This window comes from Mya arenaria, chromosome 14, assembly GCF_026914265.1.
Source record: "Mya arenaria isolate MELC-2E11 chromosome 14, ASM2691426v1".
Lineage (NCBI taxonomy): Eukaryota > Metazoa > Mollusca > Bivalvia > Myida > Myidae > Mya > Mya arenaria.
The window spans coordinates 57,893,206-57,919,456 of record NC_069135.1 but is presented as its reverse complement, the minus strand read 5'-3'; the positions used below and the strand labels follow the sequence as shown (position 1 = coordinate 57,919,456).

Below are 26,251 nucleotides of genomic sequence, written 5' to 3'. Positions count from 1 at the left end.
TGGGTGATAATGTAGGTTCTTATTTTTCAGTGGTGATTTATGTTCTTGTTCTTGAGTAAAGATTGTTCTTGGGTGATAATGTAGGTTCTTATTTTTCAGTGGTGATTAATGTTCTTGTTCTTGAGTGAAGATTGTTCTTGGGTGATAATGTAGGTTCTAATTTCTCTGTGGTGATTAATGTTCTTGTTATTGAGTGAAGATTGTTCTTGGGTGAGAATGAAGGTTCTTATTTTTCAGTGGTGATTAATGTTCTGGTTCTTGAGTGAAGATTGTTATTGGGTGATAATGTAGGTTCTTGTTTTAGAGTATTGATGTTTGTTCTTCTTGGATCAAGATTTGTGTTCTTGAGTTTAAATAAAGTTCTTGAGTGGCACTGATCTCGAGTGATTATATATATATATATGTTTTTAATGGTAATTATTGTTATCGAATGTAGGTTCTTGTTTTAAAGTAATGAGGTATTTTTCTTGATTGAACTTCATGTTCTAGATTGAAGCTGTTTGATCTAGAATGGAAGTGAAGTCTTTAAGAGGTTCTGTAGAATATTGTCATATGTATGTTCTTCACTTGAGGAGTAAATATGTGTGTTCTAGAGTGAGAATGAAAGTCTGAGTGGTAGTATATGTTCTTGAGTGGTAATTGTGTGTTCTTATTAATAAAATGATGTTCTTGAGTTCATATGTATGTTCTTGGGTAGTAATGTATGTTCTTGAGTGGCAATGTACGTTTTTGAGTGGTAATGTATGTTCTTGAGTGTCAATGTATGTTTTTGAGTGGTAATGTATGTTCTTGAGTAGCAAGGTATGTCCTTGAGTGGCAATGTATGTTTTGAGTGGTAATGTATGTTCTTGAATGGTAATGTTTGTTCTTGAGTGATAATGTATGTTCTTGAAAGGTACTGTTGTTTGTTCTTGAGTGGTAATTTATGTTCTTGAATGGTAATATATGTTCTTGAGTGGCAATGCATGTTTTTGAATAGAAATGTATGTTCTTGAGTGCCATTGTATGTGCTGGAATGCAGTAATGTTTGTACTATACATGTGACAATGCAAGATAATGATTTTGTGCAATACTCTATTTGCTTACCAGCAGGCTTTTTAGTTTTATAGGATCTACCATTTTACCACTATGTTTGCAAGCCTGCATGTTAAACTTGTGTTGGATAATATTTTCTAGCACACCGGATAGGCATTTCCGGTGAATTCAGCCGTGCTGGAAAACTCCATCTGGCATCCCCCCATGCCAGATGAGTCACGCGCTGTGACGTAATACTTTCAATTTCTTTTATTAAACACTAAATGTCACCATAGTTATGAGATTTCAATTGATGAGTTCCATTAACATTAACTTTACAAAAATATTCCTTAAAACAAAACAAAATAACCCTTAAAAGACGTGATATCGAAGGAACATATTGACGTATGCAGGTAATACAAATTACTGCGCGTCATGATGTCAGTAAACATCATCGCACGCGCTTTTTGGTGAAATGTACAAAAACGCGCTTTCTTATGTATTTTCTTCACAAAACATGTAATTAAAGGTATGCTAGAAAAAATATCTATCATGTGTGCCCGTTCCGGATAGAAAAATCCGACACTCGGGCACGCTGCGTAGCCGGTAACTCGGTAAGCCTCGTTACCTGGTAACGCAGGTGCCCTCGGGTCGGAATTTTCTATCCGGAACGGGAACACATGACATATATTATTAATGTTATTTGATGATGTGTTATTTGATGATGTCTCAGAAATGTTATAATAATATTTAGTGAAGATATGCATAAAATATTTTCATGTCTAATCTTTGTTATGTTATGTACAAATCATTGTTAACCATTCCCAATGAAATATAACTCTTTGTTTCTTCAAAAAGAAATCAGGGTATTGCCACAATAAACCTGGTTCCATCTTCACTAACATCGTAAGTATGAATTTGAGACTCGGGCTCAGATAACTGAAATCTTAATTATTTCCAAATATCTATTATATAACATTGTTTATAAAAAAGATGTCTGTTTGAATGTTGTACATTTTTGTTTGTAAAAGGTACAACCACTTTTATCATCTTTGCACCTATGAAAGCATGTTTACAACAAAATTAAGATTTTGCTTTTTTGAGCCTGTCTAAGGTCTCAAAATCAGACTCAAATGTTAGTAAATATGGCGGGCCCTGCCCTGTATGTAGGTGTGTGATTTTGGCAGGTGATATGGGGAAGAAAAACACTTGTATTGTTGTATGCATATCATAATCAGGTAGTTACAGATATGGATTAATCTTTTAAGGCCACTTATTTCTGTCATTGGGCCATTTGTTCAGAAATTTGTTGAAGTTAAAAGCATGATGAATGACCTTCACAGATTGAACATACTTATTTATTTCTTGTCTTGGAAAGAGCCAATTTTTGCGAGATTCCATGGAAACCAGTTATATAAGATTGCTGACAAAAAATAGATTGCAGATTTTTATATGTAAGTTCAAAAATTGATGTTTTATGCATATTTCTTAAGCCGTTAGTAACGGTTTAAGCCATAAAACATTAATTTTTGAACAGAAATAGGAAAATCTGCGATTTGATCTTTTGTCAGCAATGTTTTATCATTGGTTTGCAGATATTTACGCAAAAATATGCTCTTTCCAAGACAAAAAATAAAAAAGTTGTAAAAATGGTATATCTGTGAGAGTGCAGCTTTAAAAGTGAAAAATAATATGTTGGGCTCCTAATTTTATAAAAGGCAAGTTCATTTAAAACAATTGTCTCAAATCTTGTTATATAAGGAATACTAGGGAACATAAGCAGGCCTTCCAGCGTTCCTACTTTTTCCTACTTTTCCTACTTTTTCCTACTTTTTTAACAGCTTCAAACTTTTTCCTACTTTTTTCTACAAAACTCCTACTAGTTCTACTCTTTTGAAAATAAAGTCCGCAAAAATATTAAAGTTTGTTCTTTGAGCTAGTTTTATTTGCAGAAAATGAACAAAAGATGTCAAACTGGCTGGTTTCTGTTGTTGAAAGGTGTGGCAACATGTTCCACTTTGACGTGCATCCTCTTTTCACACACACACAGTTCAGCAACAGAAACCGACCAAGCATCATTCACTAAAATATTCAATGTGGCATATAGAATGGTATGATTTTGCATTAAAAACATCTCCTCTAGGTAAGTTTATAGCTATTAATAATTACATATTTAACCAAAAATATTCCTACTTTTCCTACTTTTTTTGTAAAAAATATTCCTACTTTTTCCTTCTTTTCTGTCAGAAAATCTCCTACTTTTTTCCTACTTTTTTGTTAGTGGCTGCTGGAAGGCCTGCATAAGCCTACAGTGAGACCTCCAGAGGAATTCCGATTTGAAAGTTAACAACGATGATGTTAACAATGTTGTTAACTTAAACCAAGTTCTGAACAATTGACTCAATGTCACTGAAACGTTGCATCCAACTTGCTTTAGTGTATTTATAGACCAAATCTCACAAGAAAGTATGATATTTTTATATGAATATATAGGTCGGATTTAGTCAATACCATTGCTAACACAGTCCACATGCTGATAAATATTTTCTTTTCTTCATAAGGCCACACCAAATGATTTGTTGAATGGTTTTACCAACCCTGTTTTTTTAGAAAATAAAATTAAGTGTTTATAAACATTTTTAAAGGACTGCTCCTGTTTTTTCAGAAAAAAAAATCGAGAAAAAAATGTCCGTTGAAACAATAGTTCTATATTAAAAAAAATAAATAACAAACTTAAATGCCATAAGAATTTTGTCACATCAAATCAGGCAAAATGTAGGTCTCTGGCCTTTCAGAAAGGCTGAAACAGTTTTTAATTTTTAATATCTTAAAAGTGATAATTGTATTATATATTAAATTATCATAAATAATTGTATAGAAAAAACAAGTGTGCTTTTGCCCACTTCTGTTTTTAATTGTATTTAAATGTATTTTCATTTCACCCACTTGATTCCATTGTTTTTCGCCAGAGTTTATCGAACAAGACATTTGTTGAATGTTTTTATATTCTTTGTGTATACAGGATGATTTATACTCTCTTGATTATGTAATTATAAGCTGAATATCCAATATTCTCCCTCTATTTATTTGTTTTATGTATCAAATTGTTACAGATGTGTGATTTTCTACAATAAAGAACACTCACTAAAATAATGGGCGTTGTTCAAATCCAAGATCAATATTTTTTCATAATCCAAGGTCAATATTCTTTCATAATACAAGGTCAATTTTTTCATATTCAAGGTCAATATTCTTTCATATTCTAAGGTCAATATTCTTTCATATTCCAAGGTCAATATACTTTCATAATACAAGATCAATTTTTTTTCATATTCCAAGGTCAATATTATTTCATAATACAAGGTCAACATTCTTTTATAATACAAGGTCAGTTTTTTCATATTCCAAGGTCAATATTCTTTCATATTCCAAGATCAATATTCTTTCTTTTTCCAAGGTCAATATTATTTCATATTCCAAGGTCAATATTCTTTGAGCAAACTAGAGCTATCACAGAAAGTGATTAATGATTTTAAAATCTGATGTATGACAAAGATACGGTAGGGACACAAACTATTATCAGTAAGGCTTATATTGCAAAACATACTCAGTTCAGAAGGTTGCTGTGACCTTGACCTTAAATTAGAGAATCCTGTCTTAAACCCATCTTCATCCTATTGTAGTCACTACTGCCAAATAATTTTAAAATCTGACCATGAATGAGAAAGATATATATGGACCGGACACTATTTTTTTATCAGTTAGGCTTATAGAGCGAGACATACTAAGTTCAGAAGCTTGCTGAGACCTTGACCTTGAAAGTACGGAAACAAGTCTTGTGCATGATTTGTCCTTATGTTTCTGCAGTACTGTTACTTCTGCAACATATTTTGAAATCCAACCATGACTAAGAAAGATATATAGTAGATGAAAACAGAACAGACCGACGGACACATACTAAGTTCAGAACATTGCTGTGACCTTGACCTTGAAGAAGGGAAAATCTAGTGAGTGACACATCTTCATGCTTTGGTGGTAACTTCTGCCAAATAATTTAAAACCCTGACCTTGGAAGCCTAGAAAGATATGGAGTGGGTGAAAACCGGACGGACCATAATACACACTAAGTTCAGAACATTGCTGTGACCTTGACCTTGAAGAAGGAACACCGGTCTTGTGCACAACACATCCTCATGCTACGGTGATCACCATGCCAAATTAATTGAAAATCTGACCTTGAATGAGAAAGATATGGAACGGACAAAAAGAAACAGATGGACGGACGAACGAACATGATCATCACATAATTCCTATGTAGTCCCTACATCACTTTATGAAGCTGGGATTTAATGTCATAACAGGTAGTTTATGTCATAACAAGAAATCTATACGTTCCAGCACTGTTTGTCTGTTTATTATAAACAGCATATCTATATTCAAGACAATGCAATGTACAATCCAGTCAATTGTTTTGTTTTTTAAATTGTTCAATAGGTATAATAACACAAAAGTATTTCTGCAACCAAATAATCGGCTCATGTGTTTTGCAATTGTCACACATGCTTTATTGTAAATATTTGTTCCTTAACATTTCTTTTTCTTCGCCTTCAATAATGTATCCATCACCAAATCATGAATCGGTAAATAATAATCGGCATGTCGATTCTTGCGAATGGCTTGGTACGCTTTTGAAGTTCTAACAAGTCTTTGTGAAGGGTACAGTAGGTTGTTGAAAATAGCCGTTTCCCAGTCAATACCAGCTTCGACATCCCGTAGAATCTCCAACTGTTGAACTGGTGTTACGACTATTTCATCTCTGTTAGGATTATTTGTCAACCTGAAAATGCATAAACACATATACAATTACATGTGTATAGAGCAAAAAGTTTTCTACGTGGTTGACTGGTTAGCGTAGTGGTTTACGCACTCTCTTCTCACCAAGGCGACCTGTGTTCAAATCCCAGCCTGGGCACATGTGAGTTTGGTTAGTGGTCACCAAGCCGGACAATTGGTTTTCTCTGGGCACTCCAATTTTCCGTACAACACAAGACCAAACTCTCGCGCAACATTGTGCCAACGAGAGTGACTTTGTTTAAATTATCATAACTTATCATAACTTTCTACACAATCGTTGTAAAATACATAATGTTAAAACTAAAAAGTATTGTTCAATATTTATAGCACTTCACACAGTTCATGAGGTATTTAGAGTCTTGCACACATTATAGTAACAGTAAAAGCTGCACTCTCACAGATCGACCGATTTGACTTTTGTATTTTTTGTGTCAGAATCAGCTCAATTTGACATCTATGCCTTCAATTCAATCATATACATGTATTAAGATAACTCACAATATAACTCATTTTTTTCTAATTTTTACGAGAACGATTTTTAGACCAAACTATGAAAATAGATATATTTGTAACTATGAAATGAATCTGGTCTATTTTGGCGCTACTTTCAGTAAAGAAAAACAAACATGTTTATCAAATCAAATGAAAGAGGTGACTTACATTACAAACTTTGATATCAGCAATGTGGCATGCCTAATGTTATTTCTCATGGCGTATTCTAACACAAGATCTTGCCGAATTTCTAAACCGAAGTTGAATATCACAGGAATATCGTCCGTGTTATTTTCATACACATTGGGTGAAGAGTTCGAAATGAAGACCAACTTTTCCCGTGGAAAAATTTCTCTTTCCTGATGTACATGATGAAAATTTGATGAAGGAAAGTCCTTTTCCGATTGTCCAATGTTAATATTTTTCTAACATACAAAGTGCAAATTCAAAGGACATTTATGACTTCTGTTCATATCAGTATAAATGTTTGTTGAGTAGTTGTTAAAAGCATTTCGGCAAATGCTATTAACTGATATATGTTCACGAAATGAGTTAATCCCTTGACAATTCACTACGACATTTTTTCCAAAACAATTCGCTAATCTGTCATTCCAAACATTCGCTGACAGTTGACGTGAAGTGTTATACTCAAAATCCAGATAAAATGGATTTTGTAATGAAGTCTCACTCTCGATAGCTTTTACAAACTCTTCGTCATTTTGGATGTGTCCGAGTTTAATTCTTTCAAGAATCTCTTCCTCTTGTTTGATCGACTTGTAAAGCAAGCTGCTGGCATTTGGATCCAGGTTTCTCAGCGCATACCAATCTTCTGGTCTCATAGATTTGGGCATCTAAAAATATATAATGAAATTCATAACTAAAATGTTGGATTGTAAAAGTGCTTGCCTCCCCCATTGTGTGGTCGTAGCTGAAAAATAATCGTTGATGGACATGAAATTGGTAATTTTGAACTTGGGACAAACCTATAGTGACCTTGTTTGACCTATTCACCCCTATTCAATAGTGAATATCTACTGCATGAGATCAATGATCCTATAAATATTAACAAGAGTTGTCACAGAGACAGCGCGCTCGACTATTCTGCCGCTTTTTGGTGTATGGATTGAAAAGTTTTGGCGAAACATGCAAGGATCACTGTTAAATTAGATTTCAATCTAATGTGCTGAGAAATTTACATAAATTTAATTTGAAAATATTTGTGGTTAGCAAACTTTAATGTAAATTCTAAGTCGTAAAAGGGGCTTAATTTTGTCAAAATGCATAATAGAGTTACCTCCTCCTGTGTACAGATTAGGGGCATAATGGTGAACAAACGTGCGAAGTTTCAAAGCCAGATGTCAATGGACTTGGAAAATATTTGAGGTGGTACGCAAACTTTAACATAAATTCTAAGTCGAAAAAGGGTATAATTTTGTTAAAATGCATGATAAAGTTACCTCCTCCTGTGTACAGGTTGGGAGGCATGATGGTGAACAAGTGTGCTAAGTTTCAAAGCCAGATGTCAATGGACTTTGAAAATATTTGAGGTGGTTCGCAAACTTAAGCGTAAATCCTAAGTAGAAAAAAGGGCATAATTTTGTTAAAATGCTTGATAAAGTTACCTCCTCCTGTGTACAGGTTGGGGGCATGATGGTGAACAAGTGTGCAAAGTTTCAAAGCCAGATGTCAATGGACTTTGAAAATATTTGAGGTGGTACGCAAACATTAACGTAAGTTCTAAGTCGAAAAAGGGGCATACTTTTGTTAAAATGCTTGATAAAGTTACCTCCTCCTTGTACAGGTTGGGGGGATGATGGTTAACAAGCGTGCTAAGTTTCAAAGCCAGATGTCAATGGACTTTGAAAATATTTTAGGTGGTACGCAAACTTTAACATAAATTCTAAGTCGAAAAAGGGTATAATTTTGTTAAAATGCATGATAAAGTTACCTCCTCCTGTGTACAGGTTGGGAGGCATGATGGTGAACAAGTGTGCTAAGTTTCAAAGCCAGATGTCAATGGACTATGAAAATATTTGAGGTTGTACTAAAACTTTAACATAAATTCTAAGTAGAAAAAGGGGCATAATTATGTCAAAATGCTTGATAAAGTTACCTCCTCCTGTGTACAGGTTGGGGGGATGGTGGTTAACAAGCGTGCTAAGTTTCAAAGCCAGATGTCAATGGACTTTGAAAATATTTGAGGTGGTACGCAAACTTTAACGTAAATTCTAAGTAGAAAAAGGGGCATTATTTTGTTAAAATGCTTGATAAAGTTACCTCCTCCTGTGTACAGGTTGGGGGCATGATGGTGAACAAGTGTACAAAGTTTCAAAGCCATATTTCAATGGACTTTGAAAATATTTGAGGTGGTACGCAAACTTTAACATAAATTCTAAGTAGAAAAAGGGGCATAATCATGTCAAAATGCTTGATAGAGTTACCTCCTCCTGTGTACAGGTTGGGGGGATGATGGTTAACAAGCGTGCTAAGTTTCAAAGCCAGATGTCAATGGACTTTGAAAATATTTGAGGTGGTACGCAAACTTTAACGTAAATTTTTAGTAGAAAAAGGGGCATTATTTTGTTAAAATGCTTGATAAAGTTACCTCCTCCTGTGTACAGGTTGGGGGCATGATGGTGAACAAGTGTACAAAGTTTCAAAGCCATATTTCAATGGACTTTGAAAATATTTGAGGTGGTACGCAAACTTTAACATAAATTCTAAGTAGAAAAAGGGGCATAATCATGTCAAAATGCTTGATAGAGTTACCTCCTCCTGTGTACAGGTTGGGGGCATGATGGTAAACAAGTGTGCAAAGTTTCAAAGCCAGATGTCAATGGACTTTGAAAATATTTGAGGTTGTACGCAAACTTTTACATAAATTCTAAGTAGAAAAAGGGGCATAATCATGTCAAAATGCTTGATAGAGTTATGTCCTCCTGTGTACAGGTTGGGGCATGATGGTGAACAAGCGTGCTAAGTTTCAAAGCCAGATATCAATGGACTTTGAAAACATTTGAGGTGGTACGCAAACATTAAAGTAAGTTCTAAGTAGAAAAAGGGGCATAATTTTGTTAAAATGCATGAAAAAGTTACCTCCTCCTGTGTACAAGTTGGGGGCATGATGGTGAACAAGTGTGCAAAGTTTCAAAGCCATATTTCAATGGACTTTGAAAATATTTGAGGTGGTACAAAAACTCTTACAAAAACTTTAACATAAGTGGTTACGCCGATGTCGACCCCGACGCTCGGGTGACTAGGATAGCTCTCCTTTCTTATTCTTCGAATAGTCGAGCTTAAAATTAATGGATGTAAGAAGTACCATCTTGTTTAACTGATCTCAAAATCAATAAGAGTCATCTACAAGTCATGACCAACTGGCATACCAAGTATGAAGTTCCTTGGCGCAAGTATTCTTCAGGATATAATAAAGCGGAAACCTGATTATTCAGCTTATGATCAACGCCTAAAAATCATATTTTACCTGAAGGTAACAGCAACCTTGACCATCAACCTACTGATCTGATAACCAATAGGGGTCATCTACTGGTCATGACCAACTGGCATACCAAGTATGAAGTTCCTTGGTACAAGCATTCTTTAGAGTGAGCTGAAAACATTTTTCAGCTTATGTCATCACAACCTTGGACGTTGACCTACTGATCGCATAATCAATAAGGGTCATCTACTAGTCATGAACAGCTGGCATACCAAGTATGAAGTTCCTGGTAGCAAGCATTCTTTAGCTTATAAAAGAAGGAAAACCATCTTCCAGCTTATGGTCCCCACCAAAAAAATATTTTTTTAACCTGTTGGTAACGGCAACCATTGACCTACTGATCTCATAACCAATAGGGGTTATCTACTGGTCATGACCAACCTCCATAACAAGTTTGAAGCTCCTGGGTCAAAGCATTCTACTACGTTATAGAGGGGAAACAAAGTGTGACATACGGACTGATGGAATGAAGAACAGGACCAAAACGATATGTCTCCCCATGAATGGGGGAGAAGTAATATCAGTCTTAATATAAGTCTTTATGACATTGCAGGCCTTGAGGTCATGCAACACAATTTGCATTGCAGGACCGTGTTGGTATTTAAAGGACCAATTAAAATTTTAGTCCTGCTTTTATTAAAGATTCAAATAAATCTTAGTATATACAGATACTGTCATTTACAAACATATTCAGTCTACAGATTGGATGCCAAATTTGGAACTTTAATCAGTACTGTTTGTGTTTTATTTTTCATAGAAAAAAAATCAGTATTTCTTTAAACATGCCTTTTTAGAAGAATAAAAAACAAATCCTTCAACCTAAATCTTTTTGGGCATGTGACCAGAAACAAACCTATTTCTTATTTGGCTCTAAGTTTTATTTTAAGTGAATGTTCAAAGAAGCTGGCGCATGGGTAGAATAGAGGCATTCGATAGGGAATTCATGATGAACACTAAGAAAAGAGGCAATTCTTTCTGGTCTTCTAAAAGATAAGCCAGCCCCAGGCTGTGTTTGGCCTGCCAATTGCAACCTAATCATTTAGAAGATAAAAATAATAGCATATTATACTGTGTAAAGAACAAAAATGGTGTCTGCTTATTTGGACATTTTTCAATGAGTTCTACCTATGGTATTAATGTTTTTTTACCCAATTGTTCAGGTATTTTAATTTTGCCCCCGTCCTATTTATGCTGCGTCCTATACATAGTATAATATGGTTGCTAACTATTATCTATGGAGTTACCTATGGAGCCATTATATATGAAATCATTCTAGTCAAAATAAAATAGATGTGAACATGTATACATGTACCTGTATATTTCCCGTAGCCTTCATAACCTCGTACTGAATTTTCAGGACTTCAAGAGGGTCTCTCTGTCCTGGACTATTATCATGTCTGTATACTTTAGGATCTGCGCTGCTCTTTTTGAACTTCTAAAATAATATATATGTAAAAAATAATATACCGGTATAAAAAACACACACACATTGTTTTTTAGAACATTCATAATATTATCTAAACCCTTCTGCATTACGTCATAAGTTGACAAAAATATACATGTTTACAAGTGACAGGATAAAAAACAATCAGAGAAAGGAAGCAACATCAACAGTATGATGAGTTTAGTGAGAGCATGCTGTTTTATTAAAAAAAAAAGTATTTGCTAGATTTTCATCCATTTTTTTTTTAAATGGGGGATGGGGGTGACATTTTTTCTTTCTTTTTTGATGACAGTTTCACCTTTGAATATATGTTCATGTTCTTGCTTATTGCATACAAGACTTTATAGACGAGCCACAAACAAAATAGTAACATTTCTCCTTTTTCAAATGTGAATGTTTAAATACAATATTTACACCTCAACTTCCATTCCTTAAATGAACTGCCTTCGATGAACGCAACATCTTCGGATATGTTCGGATCGTAATATATTGCATAACAATATGCATGAAAGCTATTGATCTTGTTATTAGTTGTATTGTGTCAGCAGGTCCCGTAAAATATAGATCAACATTTTAGAAAGTGTTAGTTTATTATATTTTAAATATATTGGTGCCAGAAGTGTTTCAATTTTTACGTTTTAAAGTGATTTCAAGTGGTTGATCTTTGTGACGTCATTTGAAAAAAATGTTTCCGGTTATAGTCGGGTCGTTCTATTTACAGAATGGGTAAGAACGGATTACTGAAATAATTTCTTAAATAAAATGAAGTAGTTTTTTAACAATTCTTGAATGAAATAATGAACTATTGGTGTAAATATAAGGAATGAATTGCGGGGTTGATGTCATGATCGGGGATATGAACGCAATTGGGTTGGTCAAAGTACGCGTGGAGTCCTTCGGACTACACACACATTGACCAACCCAATTGCGTTCATACCCCGATAATGACATCAACCCCGCAATTCATTCCTTAATTGAACCGTAGGTACGAATAAACACCACTTCCAGACAGTACCAGACAGGTATGCAAAAAAGACTGAGTTCAACATATTTTATTTGAGTCAATAAAACTAAAAAGCGGCGAATAAAAAGAGCAGGGGGCGGGGATGAAAATCTAGAAATTAATTTATAGTCGCCTTCAAAATATTTTTGGATATGAGGCAATTCGGTACACCATATAATAGTAAAATAGATTTTTTATTTGACAATGGATTTTTTTTAAAGATTATATAGTTAGTGGGCAGTAATTAAAAATTGCTTGTTACTTTCATTAATTGTCTATGGAGTAGAAATAATGGTAGAATATTGTCTCAGATTCAAATATTCTGAACAAAAGTCATGAAGATAGGATTAAAATGTTGAAATTAAAGAAAGAAAAAATGAAAACTTGCATCAATTGGGATTTATGTTTATAGAAAAACAAACTTTTGCATTTAAATGTTGACAAGTTTTATGAAAAATTGATTTAAATGTTAAATTTATGACAGAGGGGGATAGTCATCAAACTGCTTAACTTCAAAAGATAGGATGTCCATGCTTGTCTGTTTTTATCAGTAGATCAAGGTGCAGAACTCTGCAAATATCTCAGAGGGATGGAACTTGCTTATAAATATTGGGAAAAAGTTTCAAGGGGAGCTGAAAAAATGTAAGCCCTATATATTTCTATATAAGTAGATCCAAATGTTTTTGCTGGATATCCTTACCTTGCCCAAGGGCAAAGATAAAAAATATCCACATGGAACAACCTTTTCTTCACTTGTAACACAAAAAAGAGTTCCAGCATAAAATACATTTTTGCTAAACGGTATTTAGTTTAACTGAGATGGGAATAAAAACATCTACCATGGCCGCTTGTGTAAAATAGTTCATACCAACTCTTTCAAAAGGGTGTTCTCGGAAAATCAGTAAACATCTTTTTTGTAAAAAAAACCTATGCTCGGGTTGGGATGAACCTATCTTACACTCTCGACCACTGAAGATACTTATTATCTAACATAATATTTCACACACCCTCTAGTGAACATATACCTGGGATGTTCTTCTTCTGGGTCGCAATTTCTGCAGCATGTAGCTGAAATGTCTGTCCTTTGAAGTTTGGAACTGTTCGTGAAACAACAGGGGGTATCGATCATACGCCTCATTGTGACAGCTTCTAACAAACTGAAGAAACACGAAAAGAAATATGAAGTCAAACAAGCGTTTTATCTATGTTAGATATTTGTATTGCCCAGCTGAATAAATTACGTATTAAAAGACCAATCATGTAAATTTGAAATTAGGGAAACAAAGGATCGGGGTATACCACGGATAAAGGGGGAAATGGGCCATGTTGTTATCTTCCAGGTGGCCCTGCATTGCCAAGTAAATGTGGTGGGGGGGGGGTCGCGCCAAAAATAGCAAGGAATGGGCCTTAGCTAGGATGTCCCTGGGGTGCAGGGGCATTTGGCGGAGATTTGACCAGCAGTTTGTCCACGCTGGGCGAGGTTTACCTGGGATTGGCTGGACCAAAAGTCCCCACTATTCCCAGGACCTGGGGGAGGGGGGTGGGGGTCCTATAGGTATATAAATACAAGGTTAAAAGTTTAAAACAATGTGATATTAGCGGTCATACATTGAGAAATTAGCAATTATATAGTTATGCATTTATATATATCTCAATTAATTGAAAATAACAAGTAAAATACCTTCACTAATGTTTTATACACTTGAAAACTCGGTCCAGATCTTGGTCCAGACAGTAGTGACATATTGGACTCAAGTCTGAAAAAAATCAGAATATCCTGTCAGCGTTGCTTACTTTCTCTTGGGTAGTGATAAGTATACCTCATTACACAGAAATGGTGAATGATAACAAATTAAGAGTTACCACAAGTTAAATAAAAAGTTATGTGCAATCTCAATGTACATCCATGTATATATTTATATCTAATGTCAAAATATAAAAAAGTATCCCTGAAGGCTCATTATTGTAGCTATAACCACATAACAGGCATACGTTGACAAGCATCAGTCCTTTTTTACCTTGTCAACAGTCCTTTTTTACGTCATGACTGATATAAGTATTGATTTTTTGATATTTTGGGAAGAAACATCGATCAAAAGGGTTAATAGAGTGACTGATATCCAACTTTTAACTCTTTTAACTTTTAAAGGCTTATGAATATCGATAAAAACTGGAGTGAATGACAAAGGCGATGAATGCAACAAGTCTGCCAGTACCAAAACTGGAAGAAGCATGAGTAGAGTGGCATGACTGTAGCCTAGTCCACCTAAATGGCCATCAACGAGTCTTTTGACAATTTTATCACTATGGCAGACTTGAGACGTTACAGAGCAACAAAAGAAATGTCAAAGTAATAAAAATGTATCCCTGTTCTCTCATTAGTGTAGCTAGGCAGCAACCTGCCCTGTGAGTTTCTCCCAAAAGTACTATTCCATTTAAAAAAAGCCAGTACTTCAGAGTATTTTTGGTTTTGGCAACTCTTCGTTAAGGGAACATAATGAATGTCCAAATATTAAAAAAGTTCCCTTACATGGTATCGTCAATAACACGATTTTTGTGGTTACCACACTACAGGAAGATGGTTATTTTTTTAGTGGTCAAAACCGAATCGAGCATACGACCCCTGGGTTGAGAGTCAATTTTCATACCACCAGACCACGGACTCGCAATGGATTATACTTACTGCTTAAAAAGCATCAGTCTGACAGATGATGAAAATAGATAGTCGCGAAATTGAATGATATTGAGGGGTGGTGCTAAAAGCCGAGACCCGGTATCGATATTGAGAAAAGTCGGTATGACTGTTTATGATATCTACCAGATTATGTTGATACCGGGTTTTTCGTCACAAACGGTACCGGGTAATATAATATTCCCTTAAGAAATCCCGGTATCGATAGGCCCGGTATCAATGTCCCCAACAATCAACCATGGCCTTTGATATTGTTATTTATGCATTCATATGTTGATAAATTTTCTCTTTCACTTAAATATGCTTAATTAATATGCAATTAATCATGATTAGAAATAATTATTACTATGACACATGATATATAATCTAAATTTAACTTATCATGTAAAAAGAAACATTATGTTTACGTTTCTTAATAAATGTGTTTGAATCTTTCAAGAATCGTTGACTATGTTTCACAAATACAACAGAATAGTTAGTTTGATTGAACGAAGAATAGTATGATTAACCTGTATTAATATGTTGACAGTCCCCTTAATATTCACAATTTTAACAAATTGTACATCTTGAATACAATACATTATAATTTGATAATAATTGACTTTTGGTTTTTATTGTGATATTTGAATAGAAATAATTCATTTGAATTAACATCCAGTGTTGATCTTCAAAACGCCGACGTGCTTATTCGTTTTTTCTCGGTTAGTTTAAGTCTTATATGTATGTAAAATCGTAAAAAAGAAAATTCCAATTTTGTTGTCTGTCAAGCCTTTAAAACATATTTTTCATTATACATTTCTTATAATATGTTAACTTCAAGCATGAGCGGCAAGATATATCCCCTTGTTTATTGCACTTGTCTCACGGCATGGGGTCAATTTCCTGTGTATCTGTTTATTGGTCCAGTGCCTTTTAAAGTTGACACTCTCAGATGTGACAATATCATTGTCTGACTAATACATATCCAATTCTTGTATAAACATTATACATACGGGATTTACATCACAATCGGTAACGGATAATAAAATACTATCTTCAGAAATCCCGGTATCGATAGGCCCGTTATCCAATGTCCACCGATGGTCTCGTGATGCATGTTTAAATTATAACATTGATTGAAAATGCGTTTGGCACATAATGGTTTGTGCAATTACCTATGTTTTTTTGTGTTTGTTGATATTTTCATTATATGCTTACGAACTTATATCAATCATGCGTGTTTAAATTATAACAATAATTAAACATGCGTTGTGCACATCTTTTTCCGTGCAATTACCTATGCATTTTGTGTGAGAGTTCGCTATTATTTGTTATTGTCGCTAGTTTGCCTATCTTGCAATTCAAAAATATGACAGTAAACGATTTTAAATGGTTGTTTATAACTCAAAAAAATACAATCAAGATACAATAGATCAATCAAGCATACCGCCAACATCAAAGATCATTATCCGATAATAATACCTTCAGAAGGCAATACAAAAGCGGGTCATGTCATAATGAGATTAGTCATCTGATAACATTGCGGTAGCACTCAATCCGGTATCGACAAGTGGTACCGGACACCGGGCGATACCGGATACCGGGTAACAGCTTTTAGCACCACCCGATATTGAGTGGTCGTGCAAAAGTGCTGACCTATTAGCTGACGATATAGAAAAAGAGGAGATTTGCTGACCAATTGCTGACCATATAGACAAAGAAGGAAAAAAATATTATTGAAATTATAAGTTTTTTTTGGGGTGGGTGGGTAGGTGCGTGCGTGCGTGCGTGCGTTTGGGTGCGTGGGTGGGTGGTTGGGTTGGTGAGTGAGTGAGTGAGTGAGTGAGTGAGTGAGTGAGTGAGCGAGCGAGTGAGTGAGTGAGTGAGTGAGTGAGTGAGTGAGTGAGTGAGTGAGTGAGTGAGTGAGTGAGTGAGTGAGCGAGCGAGTGAGCGAGCGAGTGAGCGAGCGAGTGAAAGAGTGAGTGAGTGAGTGAGTGAGTGAGTGAGTGAGTGAGTGAGTGAGTGAGTGAGTGAGTGAGTGAGTGAGTGAGTGAGTGAGTGAGCGAGCGAGTGAGTGTAATATAGAACAGTTTGGATATAATGAATTCAACGTCTACATGTGATATATCCACTGGTGCTTTTACACAATGATTATGATACCATTGGGAACACTTCTTACACTGTATTTGATCACCTTTATTTATAGAAATTTAACCTAAAAAAACAAAAGTAATTGGAAACTCAAGTAATAATGTTAAGATGTTTTAATGATTCCTGTCGTTATTATATTTTTAGAATAAGGTAAGTATTAGAAGGCTTACAAATGAGCATGCCAAAATGTTTCAAGACATTTTGATGGAGTGGGGGGATAGTAAATGCTTCTTAATGGACTGGTTGGTTGTTGCAATGCGTTTTCTTGGACAATGATTCTTAAAATGACACTCTCATTTAAAATCAATACATACACATGTATAAAAAAACATAAATTCTGAGTAATAAACCTTCAACTTATTACTAGATGATGCATACATGAAAATATTAATTACTGGTAACAAGTTTATAACCGTGTATTCAAAAGCTGAAAACGCAAAAATATTAAATGATTGGTGAATGCTAAAAGATTTACTGCGATCTAGCATTGTTTCATAAGGTAGAAATACCGTGTTTTCTGCACCGTTCTTTCAAATTAAACAAAGTATCCTTCATATGAACCATTCTTTTGACATTAATTAATCCTTTTTGGTAAATTAAAACAATTGTATTAAACGTGGTAAAACTTAGTTGGGTGTAAAAGTGCATCTTTAATGAACTAGTGGATTGATTTTAACGTGTCTAAATGGACTGGTTAGGTGATTTCAATGCGTATGATGGACTGGAGGGAATGATTCAATGCTTTTTGATAGACTGATTGATTTATTAAATTTTATTTCAATGCGTTTTGATGGACTGATATAATGATTTCAATTATCCTAAATGGCCTGGTTGATTAATTTCAAGGCGTTTTATGCACTGGTGGAATGATTTCAAGGTTTATGATGGACCTAAAGTGAGAATTTAAGTCTTTTTGATGGACTGTAAGAAGGACTTGTATGATTCGAAGACGGCATTCGGATCCTCCCACTGCGGGTAGTGTCCTATCGCTGCGTCTAGTACAGTAATACTCGGGGATGGCACTACTTTCCTGCAAATGAAAGCGTAGATTACAGTTATACCCGCGGATGGCACTACTTTCCTGCGAATTGAAAGCGTAGATCACAGTTATACCCGCGGATGGCACTATTTTCCTGTGGAAATAAAAAGTAGATCTCAGTAATAATCCAGGATGGCAATACTTTCAAGTTAAAATAAGAAGTAGACCCTAGTTATTATCGGGAATGGCACTACTTTCCTGTTAAAAATAAAAAAGTAGACCACAGTAATACTCTGATATGTCACTACTTTCCTGCAAAATGAAAGCGTAGATCACAGTTATATGATTCATATACAGATAAAAATATATTAGCGATTTTTTGGCGCCTTTTCTAACTGTGGAATTTGTGGCTGCGTAGCTATGAATTCCAAAACCTCATTTAGTAAGGCTAATATTTTGTTATCTGCACCAAAAATCATATGCGATTTTTTGTGTTTATCATTTAATTCAAATGAGTTTAACATGAAAATGCTTCAAAACTATTTTTTAAAAATACGTCAGCCTTTATTGTGCGCCTTAAATGTGAATAAAAATAATTAATAATAAATCGGTTATTATAACACAATAAAAGATGTTTAGCATTTACAGTTTTCACATAGAACTTTGCGTACATGCTACTAATGACAAAAACAAAACAACGCAATTGTAGAAGGCTTAAGTAGTTTGGTTATCATAGTTATCGAGTTTTGCCTCTTGAAAATATGAAAAAGTCATGCAAAGAATTGAAATTAGCTGTAGGTTAATAACCATTCAAGATTTTAACATGATGCTTAGTATACAAATTACCAGTGAGAACGTGCATATGTGAAACAAGGCCATTAACTCTTGCTTTAATAAGTGCCGATTCTTTTTATATTTTTGTCCGAATCATGTGAATTCATCCGCCTAGTCGCGTAAAGTCAATTTAAAAAACAAACATTAGGTGCAAACATTGAGAGTAGGTCGGTAAACCGAAAACAAATACTTTTTTGATGCCTTTGAAAATTATGACTTATTTATAACATGGAATCAAATTCATTAGTTAAATTTATATCACTTAAATGTTTTGTCGAGATGCATGAGTTTATTTAACAAGACATTTTGTATTTTAGATTGATAACATATCTCAACCAACGGGAAGAAAACAAGGACAGATGGGTCGGTGCACTTTTGGAAACGAAACTTCCAGGTGATAAACTTCACATCATTTTGTACATAATGAATGACTCTATTGGCAAGATATTATTAAACTTTAAAGAAAGAGTGAATAAGTTACAATTAAAAGCATGAAAACTATAGACTAAAAGAAATATATGAAAATCGAGGACCAGGCAGTATGCGATTTGGCGGCCATTTTTCAAGATGGCCGACATTCGGCAAAAATGACTAAAAACAATGATTTTATTTTGTATACTCAGCAAACTATTTTAATTATTTAATGATATATATTCTTATTTCAGTTCACATGATTAATGGGCCATCTGATCCAGTTAACAGTGGATACGCCTTCGTTGATCATTACAAGTAAAACACCATTTCATACATATTTTATTGTGTTATAAAACTGATTTAATGTATGATTTAGCTTAATTTATTCCCATAAAAACAAGAGCAAAAAATCGAAAAAGAAAATAAGTTCAACACCAGAGTGTTACTGCGATATTCTTTTTCTTCCACAGAAAAGTAGTTCAATCCAAGAGTGTTACTGCGATTTTCTTTTTATTTCCACAGAAATGAAGCTAAATCCAAGAGTGTTACTGCGATTTTCTTTTTATTTCCACAGGAATGAAGTTCAATCCCAGACTGTTTCTGCGATTTTCTTTTTATTTCTACAGAAAAGTAGTTCAATCCAATATTTTCACAGAAAAGTACCGGTAGTTCAATCCAAGAGTGTTACTGCGGTATTCTTTTTTTATTTCCACAGAAAATAAGTTCAATTCCAGAGTGTTACTGCGATTTTCTTTTTATTTCCACAGGACATAAAATAAATCCCTGAGTGTGACTGTTTTTTCACAGGAAAGTAGTGACATCCGCGAGTATAACTGTCATCTCCTTTTTATATTCACAGGAAAGTAGTGTCATCCGCTAGTATTCCTGTCTTCTTTTTTATTTCTTCAGGAACGTAGTTCCATCCGCGTGTATTACTGTCATCGCCTTTTTATATTCACAGGAAAGTATAAGTACCATCCGCGAGTATAACTGTCATCTGCTTTTTATATATACAGGAAAGTAGTGCCATCCGCGATAATTCCTGTCTTCTTTTTTATTTATTCAGGAAAGTAGTGTCATCCGCGAGTATAACTGTCATCTCCTTTTTATATCCACAGGAAAGTAGTACCATCCCCAAGTATAACTGTACTAGACGCGGCGATAGGACACTATCCCCAGTGGGAGGATCCCAATGGCGTCTTCGAATCCTACAAGTTCTTCTTGCAGTCCATCAAAAATCCTTAAATTATCACCCCAGGGTTATCAAAAACCTTTAATCATTCCACCAGTGCATAAAATAAAATTCTTTCCACCAGTCCATAAAAAGCCTTGAACTCTCTCCCCAGGTAATAAAAATGATCTTGAACTTTCTTCTCCAGTCCATTGAAAAGTCTTTTAATATTCCTCATATATTCAATCGATCAATCATAATGTCCATGGCCTTGGAATACTCGAAATATTTGAACGACGTGAATACATTTTAAATTTTCATAAAAATGAAAAACAATCAACTATTTAAAAAAAGGCTTTGAAATATTTTAAAACTTAAAAATTCGAGCAAAAGAAAGCCACCTTCGTATTATCAATATTTCCAATCTCCTTTGAAACATATCACTTTACCCATATCTATTAAATTCTTGCATAAATTCATGAAAAGTCCTTAAAGGACAAAAGCCAGTAAAGGTCTTGAACTATTTTTGCCTTTATTCTGGTGATTTTTTTTCCCATAAAAAGAAAAGAAAGTTTAATAAAGTTTACTGCTTAATAATTTGTATGTGAGAGTTAATGTTTGTTATGATTTCCTTAACAATAACCTATATTATTTTGTTGTTTAACTGTGTCTTTTAATTTTAAATGAGTATGCTTGTATGCCATGTGATTGATAGTGTTAACAATTTTACTTCTGTTTGTTATATGTTGTTTAATTTGTGGTATTCTAGCGCTGAATACCGTTGTGTAAATCTTGTATGCGCATTTGTTTTGTTGAACAAATAGCTTGTTTACCATGACAGATAAATACATGCATGACCATCATATGCTTAAATATTGACGAGTATTTAGCCTTTACACTTTTGTTTGACCATGATTCATAATAACCTTAAAGGGACTTGACACTAGTCATTCTAAAATGCCGTCCAGGCTTTTTTTATGATGGTTAGCCTGGACGTCATTCATAACAAAATTCAAAAACATGTAAAAACTGTCTTTGAAATGAAATGTTCTTCATTTGTATTCTGTGGCTTAAGACTGCCAATAAATACCTTAATTCTTATCAATAAACATATCCATTTTGCAAATTCACAAGCTATTTCTTCAAAAAAGTAATTTAAATACCGGATTTCAGATTTCAGTTGACAGGAGCTTTCAGGAATGACGTCACCATAACGTTATATGTACTTCCGTACTTGTGTGGAAAATTCTCAATAAAAAAAAGTTCTTATGATTGATAGACATGTTTTCACCTGCTCAATTCACTGTAAATCAAAACTATCATTATTCCTGAAACTTTTATACCTTAAGTATCTATTTTTGCTTGATTTATCATTTAGAGTAGAGATTAAAGCATAAACCGTTGCCCTATAGTTGAAAGGTCATTTTTGAAGAACTGTCATGGCGGACGGTGCAATTTTCAGAGTTTGTTTTTCAAGTGGAGTAATTTTTCTTAGGAATAACTTGAGCCCCCTTTTTTATTGGCTTAAAAGCTAATTAAAAGCTTTTTCTTTAAGAATATATCTGGTTATCATAGCCTGCATTCGCTCGAAATGCCTTTAAATGTTGTCTAAAAATTATAATTTTACATTGAATTATATAGGGAATAACACTGGTGGTGTGTAACCTTCATACTGTCAAAAGAAAAAAGGTTACACACAACTATACTTTGGGATTTTAATCTGAAGTAGTATTTTTAGTCTGGATTACCTTCCCCTAACACTATCATTATCAGTTACCACACTTTTGTATTTAATGAATTTGAAAAACATTTATCGTCACATACAGGATTCAAGATTTATTTACAAACTATTCTAAGGGCAATGTGGACAATGCATACTATTATACATATGTATAGAAAATAAGACTAAATATTAAAAAAAACCCATATCAACAGCATTGTTACACTAAGTGAATCAAAATGTTTTATTGTGTAACCTATTTATCACAATTTGACTTCAACACGACAATACAAGTTTACAATAATCAGAGATATTAAGTTTTTGCTGACTTGTCAATTTATTATGTATATATATATATATATATATATATATATATATATATATATATATATATATATATATATATATATATATATATATATATATATATATATATATATATTTATTTATATATATATATCGTTTCGCTAGAACAGATGTTTCATGATGATATTTATATTAACAAATACCTTATTCCTCACATCAGAAAACCTATACCAAACTCAACTAAAGGGAATCTTCAGGAAATTACTATTTTTTAAAAAAAAATGATAGAAAAACGTATTTACAGAACATTGTTTTTTGTTTTCTTCCGACTAGAGTGCGTTTTATTGTCAAGCTTACAGCTTATAAAAAAACAACTAGAGTAAGAATTGTTGTGTTTTTTAAAAGAACTATATTGGTAAACAGAAGAAACACTTATGTGTTTAAGGGGTTAAAACATGACAAAGCCGGGCCTCTGCGTGAGAATTGGCCTTCAAGCTCTTATAGAATATGCCTCGGGTTGTTATGAGACACTTGTGCAATCGTCGCCGACTTTACATTTAAAATGTCATCTTACAGAAGGTCAGATGCCCAGTTTGTGACGTGAACGCGCCAGCGGTCCAAAGAGACGCTATAAAATTTAACAAAGCTTATAAATGCAAACCGGTAATTTTCCCCAGTATTCTCATTTCTGTCATACAAAGTAAAAGCACACATATAGTATTTATAACGTATGGTCGTTTTTAGACGGGAGGCTAGGTGCGTGTGGGGAAGGGGAAAGAAATGTAGAAATGCTTTTTTTATGTCAATAGATGTCAATTAAAAACCTCCAAATAATTGCAGAATTTCAAACCGTCATGGCAGGTTTTTGTCAACATACATACAAATGGTCGTTCACTGGGGCACACCAGAAAACTAACTCGCCTACTGGTAGGAAGAAGGTAGGGAGGAGAGAGCTCGTACAGTCACCAGTTGGTGTCTGAGGTTGCTCTTACCACAAGTTTGTGACAAGTAGTACTTGAAAAAGGTTTTTTTGTTGTGTGTCAGAATCTGGATGTTTAAAGACACCAAACAAAGGATATGAAGCATACAAAAGCCCAAAGACATCCAAGTGAGCGCAAATGAGGGGTAAATTACAAGAATAGAAAATAATGAAAACAAATTGAAAAAAAAATGCCATGCATGCAAATGAAAATTCTTCCCATACTTTGCATGATAACATTCCACAAACTGAACGATATTGCTATTTGATTCATTTTGCAAAAACTAAATGTCTTTATTTTAATATACTAACAAAAGTACAGTAAAACTGCGACCGCTCGAGGACGTCGGGGACCGAGTCAGATCCTCGAGGGAACCGATGTTTCGAACGACCCGAGTTTAAATTTTCCAGTCTGTTATGAAATATCTTGTATCAGCGTATTTTAAGTATGAAGTCGTCAAACCGACTGTTTACTAAGACACCGATTATGTGTTGCTTGAGGAAATCGCTCATATGTTCAAAGGTTGTCGTATTCTCAAAGTAAAATGTAAAAAAAATAACAAAAATGAATAAATAGAAATGTTTATTTTTACAAAAAGCTTCATAATTATCTCCTCAAATGCCCTTATCAACTTCTATCGGTCGTGCATAAACAGTGATAAACGGTTTTTCACACCTTACCTTTCAACTGGCATTGCAATTTTTACAACTTGCAAACAATTTTACACCTAGCAATTGTTTGTTAATTTTGGAACACGCGTTCGGGAAAAAGGGTGAAAATATGACCTCGAGGGAGCCATAAGGTTTTGTGCACGATTTATGTACTTGGGACCGAGGATATTGCTCGACTGCTCGACTTATTTAGGTTTCGATGCAGCGTAGGTATATTTTATATGAAAATAGAAAGAAAAATGTTCGGGACCAAACTCCGACCTCGAGGGACCGCCGGTTCTCGAACGACCGCTTGTTCGAACGACCGCAGTTTTACTGTAATTAATGTTTGGAAACACTTCATTCTTATTTTATTTTGAATAATTTACAGGTTAACAATACAGCATTTAAGTTGCATTAACAAAACTACTGCCAATGACACTACAGCTTGTACTAAAGTAACTAATAGTCATGTGTAGCCTTAAGCAGAGAAAAGAAAATGCATTTGGATATTCTCGGCTACATTCGTGAACAAAAACAATGGTGTTTGGTGAATTTTGATGGTGTTTGAAAATGCATGTTGTTTTAACAATTCGGAACATGATTATTTTATAATATATAGTGCAATTAATGTAAAAAGGATTACATTTAACAGGTACAGTCGTCTTTTTTTTGTTTTATTAGACTAAATTGGAAAATTCTTAATAAATGTGCAACCAAATTCTGATCGGCATTTTGAACATGTTTACGAATTTTGTTATGAATGACGTCCAGGCTAACCATCAAAAAAAAGCCTGGACGGCATTTTAGAATGACTAGACTAGACACCAGATGGTCCAAAAATCGTCAAATACAGTATTTCCTCAAAACAAACCTAAAATGTCTGGCAGATATAGATTTTGCCAGACGGATTTATATCTTAAGCATCCAAAACGAGGCTAATTAATGACAGAGGTTATGTTGCACTAAATAATGTGCGGTTACACTATACTTATTTATGTTGCGATATCTCCAACCTCCAAGGCCAACATACAATGAAGAAAATGATAATAATATTCTGTCTCGCAAATACAAACCACTTTATAAATGGCTTATAAAGTATGATTTTAAATTTGCACAGCCAAGTTTCCGCAGTTCATTTGTGGCAAAAGGGAAAAGGAAGAGTAACTCCGAAATGGTTGAAAATGTCTGGCAGATATAGATTTTGCCAGAAGGATTTATTTCTTAAGTTTTAAATTAGGAAAAAAGTTTAAAAAGCGATCACAAAGTTGGACGGCAATCGCCCACAAACACGTCCAACCATTATTTTTAGGGCTGTAAACAAATATTCGAATATTCGATTAAACGTTTGGTATTCGAATGTCAAAATCGGAATTCGAATTGTCGATTTTGTTTTTGTTTTTGAATAAACAAAATAATGAACCCTTTTGCCTACAACTCTGTGTTGTGTATAAAGTTCGTTTGTCTTGTTATTACAACGATTGACCCGTAATGCCAGACGTGTATATCACACTGCTGACAATACACTAAACACGCGTCATAATCATTTAGGGACATATCTTCGGGAACTGGAAAAATCCCCGTGATATGACAATAACTGGCTTTTAGACAAGTGACATCAGCAATTTCAATTAGTTTCGGTAAACTGTATAGTATAGCATTTTAGGATATATTTTCTCTATTGTTGCACACAAGAAGAGTCAAAATCCGCATATATTTTCGTTTTATTGTTTGACTTTTTCCGAAGTTGGTTTGGTTTTTCAATAGCTATATTTAGTAGAGGTCTATCCCAGAACTAGGCTTTCGCCCTACCGAAAGACCCTCCATTTCTGTATCTGTTCAAATACGTAGAAGGGCCACTTCTGGCTTATCTGTACGGCTATTTGACCAGGGATCCATCTAATTTCATTTGTTTTCAAATATGAAAGCAGTGGACTGAGGCCTATAATTCATTATTTTTCATTACTAAAAATAATTATCGCTGTCTCAGCTGCGTTTACCCGGTTAAAAAAATAGCGCATTCAGATTTCCCAGTTTATAGTGTATACATTTAGCACGTGAAATTCCCG

General features: G+C 34.3%; 1 protein-coding gene and 1 pseudogene across 1 annotated transcript in view; one reads left to right on the top strand and one right to left on the bottom strand.

Moving 5' to 3' along the window:
• Nucleotides 1-26,251, top strand: part of LOC128216826 (uncharacterized) — a 125,330-nt gene that overhangs the window by 86,608 nt on the left and 12,471 nt on the right. The window lies entirely within an intron of this gene.
• Nucleotides 3,801-15,044, bottom strand: LOC128216829 (uncharacterized; annotated as a pseudogene).